Below are 5616 nucleotides of genomic sequence, written 5' to 3' on the forward strand. Positions count from 1 at the left end.
TTGAGAAATGTAGGAAGGGTATCACTGTGCAAAGAGTTTCTGTCTTGCCTGTGCAATGAATTCAGTGAACTAGTGGGTCTTTTCAATCTCCAGTTTCTACATACTTCAAACATAATGGAGAGTTCCAGCAGAGCCCCTTTTCTATTCATAGGCTATTCACAACAGACCTTTGGAGTTCACAACTTCAAGTTAACACAGCAAAGAGCAGTTTTAAATCATTCCCTTAATCAGGGGTCACAATTATTTTCTGCAGCTACAAAAAAACCACAGGCACACTGCAAGCCAATGCACTCTGCATTCACCTCCAAAACAGAACAATAGAAGAGACTTGACCTCTGCCTTAAATGCAAACACTTCAACAACTCTACCTATTAATCAGAAAATACACGAATACCGATTGTAAATATTTCTTAATATAAAAGTTATCTTCATCCTTCCAGAAACAAATGTTCTGTTCCAGTCCTGTGCTTAAATTGCAAGAAATTCTTACAGCCTTTTTGAAAAAAGGCAAAAGCAATTTGTGTGATAAGTAAACAGATCAAACTGTGTTCATTAACGTGAGTGAAAACAACAGTAATGAATCTCAAATGCTCCAGCACCTGGTAAAAGACCACCAGAAGCAGCACAGGCTGCTGTGCCCCTACCTGCTGACTGCTCCATCCATCCATGCTGCTGGTTCTTCATTAGTAGATCCTCAGACAGAAAATATTTTCAACCTGCAAAAGACTACTTGTGTTCCAGCCATGTTTCACGCATGAAGTACCCTTAATTATTAAACCACATAGGACTGTCAAACCAGGCTTTGAGCTTTGGACAACCTGCCCTAGTGGAAGGTGCCTGTGCCCCTGACAGGGGTGTGGAACCAGGTGATCTTTAATGTCCCTTTGAACTCAAGTCATTCTGTGATACTGAGAACCTTATATTTTATGTCCCTGCATGTGTAAATGTGTCATTTCCCCTGGCTCTCTCTGAAAGCCTTGCAATGTCCTCAGCAACAGCAACATGTCCTGCATTGTGGTTGTGCAGCCCAGCCCAAGAGGAATTTACTTACACAAAGCTTCTGTTACTGTTACCCAGTGAAAGCAGAATTACATGTGCTAACAATTCAGAGTCATTACCAATCCAGTATTTTTGTTTGTGAGTAATAATTACCTCAAGGCTTTTACTCTAATTAATGAATTCGGGTCTAGTCAGCCACTGGTGCGTGTGCATAAACTCTCATTGATGTTAAAGACTACACAGAGTAAAAGACTCCTTAAAAATAGTAATCTCTCATCAGGGAATAGGGTTGGTGGGGTTTTTTTATTCCCATTTTCCATTCCTTTCCAAAATCATAACTTTGAATTAAATCCTCACTGACTACTGATGTGCTCTGATATATCAGAACTGGGACTGAGATTGCTCAGAAATATCTCTGCGCTTTTGAATGAGGCCTGGAACCAAAATAAATTTCCTGCCTGGTATTTAGTGTCTGGAGCACAAATGCAGCCCCATCACACACCTAGATCAATCTCTGCATGCTCTCCTTGTTTTCCAGACCTAGAAGATTTCTTTCTTTCTCAGCAGAGAGCACCTTTTTCCCATTTATCCTGTGCATTCCTTCATTTGCAGCATGATGGACTTGCCAAGGTCCATGTTCTTAAGGTTTGCTGCAGGTATCTTCACATAATTTTCCAGATAAAAAAGAGGAGAGGTTGTTGAAAAAACAAGCATTTAGGGTAAGTTTAGCTAAAACAAGGTTGGGATTTGCCCACAGTTGCCCTCAGATCACTTCTGGAACAGTTTTGCCTGCATCGATTCTTAGGTTTAAATCAACTGTGGTTTAAGTATGTCATTATGGATGTCCCTGTTCTTGGAAGGAGACTCTGAGATCACCTAAGCTTCCAGAATAGGGACATTTGAAAGATTTGACCTCCAGAAGCTAATATATAATGCTGTTTTATATTGTATTTTAAAATAAAATTCTAACTATAAATTCTGAAACATTACCTCCGAATCGTAAATCACAGTTTACACACTAAGTAAAAAAAATAATTAAAAATGAAAGCAGTGATAGATCTAAAGAAAATCCCAGAAGAAAGCACTGATTCAAAGACACAATGGAAAAGGTTAAGCCTTAACCTCACCAGCTGACTCCAGGACTCACTGCGGGCCACAGTTGGACTGTCATTTGCAGCATTTAGCTCCAAGACAGCAGAAGGCTGTTAGAATTGTGTCACTCTCAGGCTGACAAATTCTGATCTCCCGTATAACAAATGAAAATAATTTTTAGGCTGTTCATCCTATTTGTCTAACAAAGATAGGTGTTGCAATCACTTTTCCCTAATTGCTCTATGCTAAACCAAAGTCCAGCAACCCTAGCAAGCAGGCAGTCTGAATTGTTCACTGCTCTTTTTTTGAACAAGAAAAACACCAGATCCTAACAACTGTTTTAGTGACCATACAAGGGGTTTGGACGTTGCATGTAAACCAGAATGATTCTTGACCCTAAATTTCTTGAAGCCATGAGCTCCTTGAAAACCCCTTCACATGATGTTATCCACATCATATTTTAAAGGTCAGCACCTGCCTTTTTTCCTGCCTTGTCTTCTGACACAATAATTTTAGCCTGGGCAACAATGCTTTGTTAATACTTCCAAATATTTCAAACACGATATCTCACTGGCTCCTTACAATATCATACCAGAGATCCGACGCTCTGTGCATGGCAAATGTTCCTTTGTGAAGCTTTTCATGTTACGTCAAGCCATGCTGTGGAGATATTACACTGCGAATCTTTGATATCGTGCACCACGACAATGTCTCCTTCTTAGCTGTCACAGTCACTGACTCAGTGTGTGCTGTTCCTACTGTCAGTGCTCCTGGAAACGCAATATATACCTGGAGTGTGTTAGAATCGGGTTGCAAAAAGACATACGGTGCCTGTAGCATAATCAGCAATCAACTGTGAATTTCTTAATCACTGCAAAGAGAATGATGCAATTTCATGAGTTCTACCTGCATAACCCAGGAGAATATGTATGTGCATAATTATCAATAATGACTTAGAACTGTGTGCAGGGCTTATCCAGGAAAGCCCATCTTTTTCACCCTAATGCTGCTAGGTAAAATGTATAGTGGAAGGAAATTACAATTCCCTCAATTAGATTAATTTGCCCTTATTTTCCTTTTTCACTATTTCATTACCACTATAAAGATGGAGTTGCATAAGATTTTGAATCCACTAACAACATGTTGCCCACTCAGAGAGTCTTCAGATCATTCTGGTTGAAGCGACTGCAACAAAAATTGTCCTGTGCAGTATTTTCATCTCTTCCTGCAGCACCTTAAATCAGGAATTATTAGGAATTATTGGGGAACAGCAATTTGTTTCATAAATACGTGCTTGAAATATCTTGCAATACACAGGGCTCTCCAACAAGTGGCACTATTAAGACTATTCAACTTACAAGATTGATATGCAAATGAGATCTCAGACAGGGATGTTGGGACGTGTTTTACAATATTGTATTCATTTAAAATCTTTTAAATATACATATGAAATGTGACTGAAATAGATATTCATATTTCAAACATTCTGGAAAGTTTTGTGTTATCCATAAAGAAAATACTGGAAAGTAGGTCAAGTGCCCCAAGCTGAGCCAGGCAGTCCTCTCTGAAGGGATGAAGTCACCGTGCTGTGGGGAAACTGCCTAATTAAGACATTGGTAAAGATGATACGTAGTAAGGAACTACATCTATAAAGTTGAGCTGAAGCCAGTTGTAAAACCTATTGAGGCAGCTCTGTTTGGAGAATGTTGTTGTGACATTCTGGGTGAATTATTCCTAAAGTATTCATGAGATATCTTCTACTTTGCCTCTCTCCACATTTACTCTCACCTTATTTTGGCATTGTTGCTTGACAAACTGTTGATCATTTCAAGAGACCATATGCAACATCTATTTAAAAAATTCATTTGTCTGAGGTATGTTTGGCTCCAAAAAGGAAAAAAAAAAAAGAAAAAATAAAGAAAAAAAAAAAAGATGCAGAAATAACTACATTTACAAAAAACTGAGGTGTGAAAATAGTTGAATGCAATCAAAACAGCATCAGGCTGGAAGTGCTACCGCAATGTATGCTGTTTGGGGCTGTATTAGGGAGCCAGTGCATTAAAATGTAAGGTGCATAATATAAAAATAGCATTTTATAATGGTAGATTTTGTTTGGTTAGTGCAACGTTCCTCCTGTCTTTGAAAATCAGCTGTCAGATTTTCCCCCAATTTACTTATATAAGACCTAACAGGCTACAATAAAATCACTTTAAGCTCACTTAACATCAAATAGTAATGTGCATTTTAAAATGCTGAACAGTAAGATAAATAGTAATTATTGTGCTTTTCAGAAAAGTGCGCTCTGGGCTGAGGTTTATACAGTTTTTTGCTGAATTTTCTGCTTGACCAGCTTTGACTTACCTGGAGCTGCATCTTGTGCAGCATAGTTTGTAAACAACAGAGGATGCACACTTTGAATGCAGTGACGTAATGGGTGTGCAGAGTGCTAAGTAAAGCATTACAAATGCTGTATGACTTATTTTTATACGAGTCCTTCTGAATATAGTATTTTTATCTCTTATGCCAATACAAAACTATTTTTGTGTCTCTAGGAAAAACAAGGTGACACGGAGACCCAGCCTTGTTAGCATTTAAACACACGACACTACATGGTGGGACTTGCCATGTGTTAAACACTACATATGTTTATGCAGAACCAGAACCTACGTGCGCTAGTGAGCAAAGCTTTGTACCAGCATCACTTGCAGAGGGAAACTGAAGTTTATGAGTCAAATCCTCCAGCGGGACATTATTCTGCTGCCACATGCAGCTACAAAACGCAGGGGTAACACAGTGCTAAACCAGAATGCTTCTCGCTTTACACGAGCAGACAACCATATAAAATGCAAGCCAGGAGAGAGCGTTGCTTTTGAAAAGTGGCAATATGTCTGACATCACATGTGCAGAGCTGATTTTGTGTTGACACGCCGTCTTTGCACAGTTTTCTGTAATGAAGCAGGCTTTGAAAAATGCAGCAGCGAGTTCCGAAGTTCAGTTAAACAACGTCGCAAAAACTGCTCCTCGCTCCGAGAAGAACACAGAAAGCACTGAGTGGTAAAGGGGGAAAATCGGGATGAATACATACGATATCAGCACCGACAAAACAGCGAACAGGCACACGTTAATTACCAAACTGTGCTTGTGTAAGCTGCAGTTCAACAGCGTTCTTTATTGGCGTTTGCTGCCACAACGGCCTCGCTGCCGAGACCCGCGCCCCAGCCCAGCCAGCGGGCAGCACCCCGCGCCGGGACGGCCTCACGGGTGTTTGTTTTTGTTTTTAATCTCGGGAGCGCTTATCTATTCCTCTGATGTTTGGCAGGGCTGACTCATGACTGTTGGACGCTTGCGGTTGGCAAGAGCTGGAGGATGAGGTTTCTCCGGGGGCGGAGCGCGTAAAATATCACTAGGATCAACAGCGGGGCTCCGAGGCAGCCGGGGCCGGTCGGGTGGGTGCCTCGCCCTCCCTCCAAACGGCTGAGCCTGCCCGATCCCCGCAGCGCCTTCCCCGGGGTCCGGAGGCTCCAG

The sequence above is a fragment of the Meleagris gallopavo genome, chromosome 2 (genome assembly GCF_000146605.3).
Source record: "Meleagris gallopavo isolate NT-WF06-2002-E0010 breed Aviagen turkey brand Nicholas breeding stock chromosome 2, Turkey_5.1, whole genome shotgun sequence".
NCBI classification, from domain to species: Eukaryota; Metazoa; Chordata; class Aves; order Galliformes; family Phasianidae; genus Meleagris; species Meleagris gallopavo.